This window comes from Pithys albifrons, chromosome 7 (genome assembly GCF_047495875.1).
Source record: "Pithys albifrons albifrons isolate INPA30051 chromosome 7, PitAlb_v1, whole genome shotgun sequence".
NCBI classification, from domain to species: domain Eukaryota; kingdom Metazoa; phylum Chordata; class Aves; order Passeriformes; family Thamnophilidae; genus Pithys; species Pithys albifrons.
In genome coordinates this window covers 17,117,737-17,128,953 of record NC_092464.1, presented here as the reverse complement: position 1 = coordinate 17,128,953, position 11,217 = coordinate 17,117,737, and the positions used below count along the sequence as shown (strand labels likewise).

At 41.3% G+C, this 11,217-nt stretch overlaps 1 non-coding gene across 1 annotated transcript; it reads right to left on the bottom strand.

Annotated features, from left to right (window-relative positions):
- Positions 1–3,635: 3,635 nt before the first annotated feature.
- On the bottom strand, positions 3,636–3,709 carry TRNAN-GUU (transfer RNA asparagine (anticodon GUU)). The gene has a single exon. It is a non-coding gene; the product is annotated as a tRNA-Asn (tRNA).
- Between the last annotated feature and the right edge of the window lie 7,508 nt (positions 3,710–11,217).

Here is an 11,217-nt window from a genome sequence, read left to right as displayed (position 1 = left end):
CAGCTTTTGTCAGAGAGAGGGAACGGCAGGGCACTCTGAATAGCGGGTATTGTTCTGCAAAAGAATTAAGTCATTTACTCCTTATTTCGTTGCAAAATATTTCTGGGGAGAGGAGTATTCTGAAATAGTGTATTTAGTGAGACTGACAGCAGTTAGATATACTTTTTTTTTCAAGCTGGTGTTTTCTAATTGACTTGCAACTAGCTTTTCTGTCTTCATCTTTTACGCATGTTTGGTTATGTCCCTGAGGACTGGTTTTTCCTTTCATCATTGCTCTGTCAAGAAGCTGTGCACTGGGAGGCTGGGTTTCTGTGCTTCCAGTATTTGTTAAAGCAAAGGTATCAGTGGTTATTCTTACTCTGCTACATTTTTTTTATATCTTTCCCCCAATTTTTTTTTTTTGATGGAAGGTGGGGAATGGAGCTGCCATCTTTCAAATAAGTCTCTTCCCCTGCTTTTCAAATTGTTTTCTCTCTTTGTAAGTCAAATGATCTCCGAGTGCATTTCCACCCTTGTAGTTGTAATGCAAGCATATGTGAAATTATTACAAGCTGTATCATAACCTCTGCTCAGAACTGCTTTACACCTCTTATATAGTGGTGTATTGCAGTATTACATGCACGAGAGATCCCTCACCCTACCTCAGTAGGTGGCTGAGGGCTAATGGAGATGGCTGTTGCTTGCTCAACAAGTAATGAGAATGTGTCCATTTCCATTACACAAAGCACTAGACCACAATGAGGTGAATAAGAAATCTTACAGGATTATGAAAAGCTGTTAAAACTGAAGTTGCTTCCAGTTTGTTTAGTCAATAAAGTGCTGATAGGCAGTTTAGTACTCGTGGCTGGCAGATGTTTCCTGTAGGCTTAACACTAGCCTGGAAGAATATGGCACAGTGCTTGAATCTCCTTAAACTTACACTTGAGAATACTACTAAGTGTTGTTAGGGTTTTGTCTTGTAATTCTGCTGCTGCTGTTTTAAAAAGGGAAGTGGGACAGACTTCTGATGGAGATTTCAAGATGCAGGGTTCTTTTACTGCTAGTGTGGCTGTTATCCAAACTACAGCATTGTTTTTCTCATTCTCCTGCTGCAATAGTGAGATCAACAGCTGGCTCAAAGCCTGACTAAATGAAAATGTCAGTTCAGTGAGTCCACAGGCAATAACAATGTCTGTCTCGTCAGCCATGACAGAACGTAGGAGTACAGTGGTGACCTTGCTGCCACTGAGTGCCACAGTGATTCATATCCAGTTTCCTTGTTTGCCAATAACCTGATACATAATGAACTAAAATAATCCTTCTATTGGAGGATTGATGCAAATGTTCACAGTGCTGCATCCAGCCCATACATGCCATATTGTCCAAAGTTCCCATAGTAGGTTTGTGTCTTGCTGTCCTTCATGAAGGTGTCAATAAGCACCCTTACCAGTGCTTTTCCATGTTGCCAGACAGATCATGGCATAGTTTTCAGAGCTACTTTAGCCTCTAAGGGCAAAATACAAGATGTTTTTCTGGTCACTTTCCCACAGAATTAGCTTTTTAGGGAAAAAGAGAGAAGCTCTTCATTAAAACTTCCAAGTTTTGTAAGGTTTCCATATCCTTTGTAAGTACCTGTGGCACCTTAATGAAAGTTTTTTAAGGTTTATATGGACAAAGAATTGTGAAGTTGTGTTTCCAAACTACTGCATGGTTATGTACTGTGATTCATTTTAATTGAAGAGGAAGAAGTTTTGTCTTTATCCTTGTGTCTGAGTAACATCTGGTCATTTCTGTAGGAGTAAAAATAGTGGTGATTAACTAAATATTTTCTTTCTCATGCTCTTAGTTTCTGTAACATCTATGCACATTTTATATACATGGTAGCAAAATTTCCCATCAAATTTTAAAACTCTTGGGCTCTGGCTCTTTATAAAAACCCAAAACTCAGAAGAAGACTGGAAGTGTCAAATCATGATTGGAAGAAAACTTTTTTAGTGTTTTCTGTGTATCACCAGCTCTGAATTTACTTGCTTCTGGGAATAAATCTGCTTGGATCCTTAAGACAGGAGCGTTTCGTTCCCAGTTCTTAATGCTTGTCCAACTGGACTTTCTGAGGAATGTGTCTATCCAGATGTTCTTGACAGCATAAAACTTGTTCTTTAACATAGTAATGAAAATCTCCAGATCTAGCTACTGTAGGATTGGGACCAAAGCTGTAAACAGGGATTCAGGGAAGAGCAATAGCAGCCCTCCAGACTGTGAAGGCAGTTTTGTTAATATGTAATATGTTTTATACACAAAAGATAAAATAGAATTATAATGCACAGTATAGTAAGCATATTTAATATAGCTATCAAACATACTTTATTCATATACTTTAATAAAATGCAAAATTTGTAAATGCATAAATATATTGGTTAGAGATTATATGTAATTCTGAATTGCAGCTTTAAACATAATTGTTTTAATTCAGGGTAGGTATGAGAAAGATACAAAGCCTGTGGGGCAAGTGTCATCCAGGAGGACAGATATAAGGATGCTTATGGAAGTAAGATGGAGGGAATTCGAGGAAATAGCCTGAGGTGTCAGGGTAGGTTTAGGCTGGATGTTAGAAAAAGGTTCTTCACCTAGTGGGTGGTTGGGCACTGAAACAGGCTCCCCAGGGGAGTGGTCAGAGCACCAAGCCTGACAGAGTTCAACAAGTGTTTGAACAATATTCTCAGGCACCTAGTGTGACTTTTGGGGTTGTCCTATGCAGGGCCAGGAATTGGACTCGATGATCCATGTGGATCCCTTCCAACTCAGAATATTCTGTGAAGAGCCTTAGATACTGACAATGCCAGAGGTTGGTATGAAATCAAAGCTGAAGTTCTGGATGGGTTGGCTACTCAGGATGCTAGAGATCAGTGATCCGACTTCTGTTTTTCTCCTAAACAGAATGCTGTACACAGAGTGGTTGAGGTTGAACAGAGGCTCTGGTGGTCATCTGGTCTAACTGCCCTGCTCAGGCACGGCTACTTTACTCAGGATGGTGTCCAGGCAGGTTCTGAGTATCTCCAAGAAAGGAGAGGAGAGTCCACCACCTCCCTGGGCAACTGGTGTCAATGCTCAGTCACCCGATGGTGAAAAAGTTTCCTGATCCTCAGCTAGCACCTTGTCTGTTCCAGTTTGTGCCCATTGCCTCTGGTCCTGCCACTAAGCGCCAATGGAAAGACCCTGGGTCTGCCCACTTTTTAACGTCCCTTCAGGTATTTATATACAAAAATAATATTCCCCGTGAGCCTTTTCCAGACTGAACAGTCACAGCATGGAAGACCCTTCATCATCTTCATGGCTGTTTTCTTGGGTCCTCTCCACTATACCCATGTCTCTCTTGCACTACAGAACCCAGAACTGGACAGAGCATTTGAGCTGTGCCCTCACCACTGCTGAGGACAGGGCAAAGATTTGTCACCATTACCCTGCTGGCAGTGTGTGCCCTCTCACAAGAGGACTTTCCTGGCTTGTGTTCACTCAGTGTCTTCCAGAACCCTCAGATCTGTTTCTGCTAATGTGCAGCTGAGTGCCTGTGGTTGTTCTTTCTCAGGGGCAGGACTTGGCACTTCTACTTGTTGGTCTGTATGAGGTTCTTACTGGCCTTTAAAAGGGAGCTCCTCCGTCCCTGGGTGGGCTCGAACCACCAACCTTTCGGTTAACAGCCGAACGCGCTATCCGATTGCGCCACAGAGACTGATACATAACCCTTCTCAGGAGAGCTGAATTCATGATTGTGTTTGATCAGTGCTGTGTGTGCTGAACAGCGACAGGCTGGTACTGCAGGCACGCTGCTGCAGCAAACCTGATGTGTTACTGTGTCAGAATACAGGGGGAAGAAATGCTGTTATCTCCTGTGAGGAGATCCTTTTGATTTGAAGTAGCTGTTCCTCACCACTTGCCTCTCTCCTGACAGGAGGGCTTGGGGTCGTGTGCCAGGCTGTCTGCTGGTGGTTCCGAGGTGAGTTAACATCACTGCTTCTCTAGCCAAAGGTACAGAAAGGCCCTGCAGTACCCATGGGAATGTTAATGCAATTAAAGCAAAACAGAGGCATGCTTCAGAATATGGATTGAGAGACACCCAAGATGCTGACTGTAGAATTCTCTGGGAACTGTCAATTAGAGGTGAGATAGCTGTTGGACAGGTCTTAAATAAACAGGGAAGATTTCATGGTGAAACTTGTATTTTTAAGTTTCATGCCTCAAATAAAGTGCTGATAACTTCAGTGTGTAGTGGGCATATGTATTTTTTACTGTCATTCACCAGCCAGGAAAAGATGGAACCTTCTGATCTGCGTGGCCTTATGTATTGATGGAAACCAGAGGATATGAACTACTGAGATACCTGACAGGAGCCAAGTTCTGTTCATCTAGTGAATCTGTACTTGGTTTATGTCTGGTTCCCTGACAGAAGGAAACTGTTTTAATATCCTAGGCTTTTGTTGTTGTTGCTGTTCATTTGGTGAAGTATATACAGCAAAATGTTGAGTTGAAAATGGCTGAATTGCTTAAAAAACTTAGGAAGCTTAATCTCTGCAAGGCTGTGCTTAGAAGTGCTGCTTACAGTGTTGGTGAAGTGCTCCTGCCACTGGGCTATGCAAGCATAGGAAGATATGTGGACTTAGAAGGAGTTGGAGCAGTTTTGTTTTGAAGAGACAGAAACTGGTAGGTGTAGAAGAACTTCCTTCAGCAGCAGCATTAGATGGTTTCTCCTAGTGAGGAGTTTGACAGTGAGCTGCTTTCCTTTCCTCTGGTGTTTTAAGCTGTACTGTTAGGGCGTCTACACCATGTGCCTCAAAGCTGTCCCATAGTGCACACTGGGGTCTTACTCCTCCAGCTGCTCCCCTCAGGAGCTAAATGGGATGGTACTCAGCTGCTGTGTGGCCTGCATACCTTGGTCTCCTGCCAGGATCCCTGGTATGAGGCAAAGGTAGAGATCCAGGTTTCATCCTGAGCTGGATTTGGAGGGTACCTGGGCTATATGACCTGGGAGCTGAAATGTCTTAATGGGTAGCAAACTAAATGTTGTCATAGGGAACACAGGGAGGAATCCAGGAAGTTGCAGAGCCAAACTTGCTTAGTGCAGGACCTTAAGCTTTTTAGGGAGTGTTAATAATGGTCTATCAGCTTCCAGCACAATCTGTTGGAGCAGTGACAGCATTCAAGCTTTGTCAAGAATGTTTGAATTAACAAATTGGTTTTCAGGACTGCAGCCATTACTCATTCAGGCTTTTCTGTAACTTGCAGTGTTTGAGTTATGGCATGTAGGAGAGGGAGAGAGAAGACTTACCAAATAAGCAGATGTAGTTGGGACAGTGTTAAGACACAAAAATCCTTTTTCAGGTCTGTGAAATGGCTGCAATAACACTGCTATTGCAGCATTTTGGCATTTCTTGGTGTGAACCAGAAGATGTAACAGTATCCTTTCATGTCAGATCTGAATGCCTGTGCCTCCCTCTACACGTGTAGCAGTCCAGGTAGAAAGATGGTAAATGAGTGAGGGTGTGGAAAGCATCATCAATAGACTGTTACTGAGGTGCAGTTACTGTGTTACAGGTGAGGTACTGGCGGCAGTCTGGCTCAGGCAATGCAGATTCTGGTCGCTGACTGTGCCCCTCCAGGAAGAAGGCTGCTTCCTGGGTCTTCTCTGGTTTGGTGCTGCAGAGAGTGTATTTCAGGATGGACCTGCTGTGACTGTGAGGTTGGTTGTCTGATCTTACTCTGGGAGCAGGAGCACATTCGTGCCACATTATTTCTTTCTCTTAGGACTGGGCTAACTGGCAAATGGAACAAAGGAAGCTTCTGTTGTTTCACAGGCAAATGTGGTGAAATATAATAGACTGGCTAACAGATTTATGTGGACTGAGCCACAAGGTGAGCTGGGAATATCTGTCTGCTTCCCTTCTCCCTTTAAACTGTAAGAAAAAACTATCTGTTGATCTTCTAATTTCCTTTTGTCTAGAGAGGAGAGGCAAGCTGTGTGAGGCTTTAGCAATGAAAAAGAAGTGCAATGAAGTTTCCTCTGTATGTTGCAGATAGACAGCAATGATACCTGAAGGCCTGTAAGGATGTGCTTCCTTTCTCTTAGGCTGAAAATCTGAGTAGCAGTCTTCTCAGAATAGGGGCAATTATTTGCTATATATTTCACAATGGTAGTCAGAAGCAATAAAAGCATTTAAATGCATTTGCTGTGCCCTTCAGAGAAGTCATAATTAATTGACAGTGTACAGATTGAAATGTTTTATCACACTAGCCTGAAGTCTGAACACAGTTTTGTTTCCAGATTTAATCTTGAAAAACAGAGCAAGAAAGTACTAAGATACCACAGTAGTAGTTCTCTCTACCCCAAGAAAGGATCAAGTGTGCTCAAAAAATTCATGCATTTAAAATAGTTTTACAAGAAATGAAACAATGAGGATTTTATGGCCGCTACAAACAACATCTTCCATTATTTTTGGAACCTTAATAATGGAAAGCTTGCCCTTGTGTTTAACTTTGATTTCCTTTGCTGTGATAGGATTGTGTTCCCTTAGCTAGGGCTTTTACTGACACCTGTGGTTACCAGATGGTGCCTACATGCCCAATGGAACCGAACCAAGCTGAAGATGGTTTCATTTATGATGTAAAACAAAGAAGCAGTTGCATTTCCTGCTGAACAGGATAGCTACTTGTTGTCAAGGGATGCCTATTCAATGTTGTTTGGTTTTTTTTTCTTTTTGGGTATTATACACACAAGAGGTAGCAAGAGGCACCCTCTGAGCCTGAACTTCTTTTAATACATCATAGTCTGTGGAAGTGAACCAGATCCAAAAGCTTAAATCTAGTAATAGACTTAGTTCTTGGTGTAGCTCTGAGGTCAGCTGCTTAGCTGCTCTATGTCTCTCCATTGTATTATATAGTAAAACACTAAGGTTTTTTTGTTCACTAAAACATGAGATTTAGTTTAATGACCCCTGGTAACCCACATATTTCAGAATGTCTACTTGAAGTTTTCTCTTCAATGTGTGTCCTAAAAGACTGTATTATTGTTAGTAGCCACTCCTGAGCTGCAGAAAAGCCTTGGGGATGATCATCCCCAGTTGTGCCCTGCTGCAGCACAGCAGGAATCAAGTCAGAGGACTTGGAAGTGTATGAAAGCACATTAAGGGAAGAACAAATGCTAAAGAGACCCTAATTTTTCTGGCAGATGGTGTTTGTTTTTTCTATCTCCAAGTAAATCATGTAATCACATAATAATGTTTCAGTTCAGTTATTTAAATTCATATTTTCTCATTTGCTCCATTTTAATACTTCTGTCTTGACTCAGACCTGCATTTGCTGACTCCAGTGTGCTTTCCTGCCGTGTTTAGCCCTGGCGGTGCAGTGTGGTGCAGTTGAAATGTTTGAGTGGCTGTTATTAAAATGTTAGGGACCACATGCAAGTGATTAATATTGATGTGGTTTCCCTACACTTAGTGGAAAATTCTCGGTCTAATGTTAATTTAGTAATAAAAGGAGATTAAACACCCCTAAATATTTCCAATTTAGTCTTATAGGCATGGCTGAAAATGTGAGGGGAAGAAATTACATGGTGCTGAGACAGCAACATAGTTTAATGGCAGCTGATCCTGCTGATATTTTATAATTTCTTGCAAGCACTCACTGTCTACATTGCAAGAAGGATTACTTTGGTATCTCCGTTAGTGGATCTATTGCATAAAGCTGTTGCTGTCTGCTAGCAAGGGGTTATGGACCTTCTGAATGTTTTGCTGCTCAAAGAATGCTCTAGAAATGTGTACCATATTGAAGGGGAGTGTTGTCTCCTCCCACAGAAGAGGCAAAAATCCATCCAACACTGTTAGAGCTATCAGTGATGACAGAGGGGCTGGAAAAGAAGTGCTCTGGAGCTTGACCTATGTCTGTAGAGCATGAATAGTCTGTGGCCATCCTTGCAAGTAGTAGAATACACTCTTCATCTCCCTTGATCTCTTAAGTATTTATACAGCCTAACAAATATGGGGAAGTGAGGGAGAAAATTGGGGATGGGAGCACATTCTGGAATGAAAAAGTAGGCCTGTGAATGTTAAAAAGAGAATCTGCTCCTGTTTGCTTCTTTTCCCCCCAAACTGCTTGCAAGTCAAGGTCCTTCTTCTGGACTATGCCATTGCTCAAGTGCATGTGTGCATTGTATGAAAAATTATACCTAATCGTGTAAAATAGCTTTAAGATGTGAGAGTTCGTGTGTGTTCTCATGCTCTGTAACTCCTGCCTACCTTGCAATCTCTCCTGTAGGCTTTGCATGAGTTAGATGAGTTTGCCACCGAGCAGAATTCTCCAGAGCTTTATCTTTTAAATGACCTATTGAAAAAGTCTCCCTTTGCGTGTATGCAACTGATTTTTATGAAGTCTTGTCTAATCTTTTGATCCTGTTTTCATCTTATGGTGTAATTTACTTTTATCCCCAAACCCAGCTCTCCAAATTTGCCAAAGAAAACACTGGGCACTATAGAAAGACCATTTTAAATGAAGCTGGTTTTCATATCTTATATATATATATGTAAAAAAAAGAGTCTTTATTTTATGCTCTGATTACAGACTAAGCGGACCCTTGAAACCACAGTCTCTCTCCTTATTAAAATTTTATATCTCTCAGTTAATAAGGGGCCATGAAAATGCTGGAATTTTTCTTTAAAGGCCAATGTGAACATTATAGTAAGATCTTTTTAGTCATAACTAAGAAATGCTGCTAAATGAGACTTCTCAAGCTGATATGAGAGAAAGAAGATATTGTATTTGTCTTGGGCACCTGCAGCTGCCATAGTTTGTGAGCTCTCCATGATCGTTGGCTCTCTGCACTGCTTATAGAGAGGCTTGCAGAGGCACTGCAAGATGGGCCTTGATTGCTGTAGAAGCATTTAGGTGGCAAACTCCCATTGGGTATTTAGGCACAAATTATTTGTATAAAATCTCACAAGGACACAGAAACCTGCAGCTTGAACTAACATACCTGACTTTCCACTTAGTGTCCTTGATCCCAACCAGCTCTTTCCCCCTAGCTCAGTGGTTATAGCTTCCCTGGAACAGCTCACTGTTCGTTTATATAAATTTCATTTAGGTGCACTGGGCATATGAGGAAATAGGGATTATGGCCTGACCTAGGAGCAAATAGTTTGTGTACCCAGAGCTGGCTGTGCACTGTTGTTCTAGTACTATTGGTTTTGGGAATGCTTCCTCTGGATTAGAGAAGATTTCAATTACAGTTTTGGTCTTGGAAAGAATGATCTAGAGACCATGTGCTGTATGTATGTGTGCTTTCAATGGTGAGCAATGTTAGTTTAATTTATGGAGTGTGGTGCTTATGGATACAATGTAGTGCAGACTTTCTCTTTAGTCTATCTGATGATAATATGTTGAAATGCTAAAAACTGCCCCATTTCCCCCTCCACTTACTTTGTGTTTGCCCTAAAGAAGAAAGGTAGATTTTCCTCATGAGGCCTGTTTCCAATGAATGAATAGCTGCCAGCTATTCTATCTTTTGGCCAATCTCATTTAAAGACTTACGCTCTTGAGTCATGTCATGTTGCCATTTATTTATCCTTCACCCAAACCGTTTTGTGCAGTTACACACATCTCTGGAGGCTATAAAAGTCTTTGGAAGTCCTTTCAGTTGCTGGCATGTTTCTGCTTTCCCGTTCACGTTTCCTATCAGCACAGTGATTAAATTATATTTTCATTCTTTATTAATGACATACTGTATCATCTTTCTACTGCATTGTCTAGGATTAGTATCTTATAGCTGCAGATCTTATACTTTGCTTTTTGAATATGGATACAGGACTGTAACTTCTCTACTTTGTGGAGTTTCAGTGGAATTCAGTATTTATTAGACATAGCTATCAAATGACCGGACGTCATCTAAGCTAACTGTTGTCGGATCCTTGGATGCAAGTTACCTTAACCTAGCTAGTATAGTTTAAAATTGTGTGTTTAATGCATTGTAACGGTTCATTCCTAGTAGGAATTTTTTAATGTTCTCCCTAGTTACTAGTGGTTTGAAAACTTCTTCATAAGGAGAAAGAAAAATGAAGAAGTCAGGTCAGATAAAAGGAAGTACGTGTTTGACCAGTGATCATATTTTACCTCTTGGTGCAAGCCCCAGAGGGCTGTGGAGCTCAGGCTTGCTGGTAGAGTGTCAGTGTTAGCTGCTGGAGGGGAGAGACTCAGAAGACACTTGGCTTCTTTCATGCTGATCATACTCCTTCCAAAAATGTTTATGGTTTTTGAAATCTGATGATTTAGGTGTTTGAGTTGAATATTGTGTCCTAGGTCATGACAAGCGTTGTGAACTTGCAGACGTCCTGTGTTCACACAAATGCAGTGTCTTGGCCTTGCTGATTGTTCTCCTTTCACAGGCAGTCCTTATCTGAATTCTTGATTTTCTAGCAAGCAAAACACAGGAACTTGTGGAAGGATTTCCCTTACAGAACAAAAGTAAAATCTCTCAGCTAAGCTCCCTCATGTTCTGCAAATGCACCTATTTTTTCATTACAGATGGAAAAATAGAACCTTTGTGTATGTGCTGACTTCAGGCTTAAGATGACATATTTTCATCTATTTTAGCATATTAAAAATCACACCTTTAGTTAAACTGGTTCAAGCTGTCACATAGAGAAGGCCAGAGATGGAGCATGCTAAATAACTGCTTTAAAACTGGGCAAGAATGATGACTTTATCCTATAGTGGCTGAATGGCTCCAGCTGGTTTTTGTTGTATCGTACAAGAATCTGTCTGAGGCAGTGTCAGGATTAACAGCCTGGCTGGTTTGTTCCCTTTCTCGGAATGCTACTCCCTCTGTCTGACTTCCTGGATGCTCTGAAAATTACCATAAAACCGTAGGTGAAAAAGTAACTTCCACAAAGAGTGGCTCACCACAATAGACAGACTTTTGTAAGACAAAGAAATTCTTAAAAAAAGTTATTTATTACAGAGTAAACCAAGGGAGGTGGAGAAATGCAGGAAGGGAGGAAGAGCAGAATTGTTTTTGGACCGAGTGCTTTTCGAGGTCTCTTCCATAAGATGGCAGCACCTTATTTTGTGAAGTGGAATGGGAGACTGATGTGAGAGTACCTGCTGGAAGCTCTGCAAGACAGGCGTTCAGTATTAAGCTTTAACTCTCTTCGCTTGGTACACATTCCTTAATAATTGTCCCAGTATACATCTGTTGTG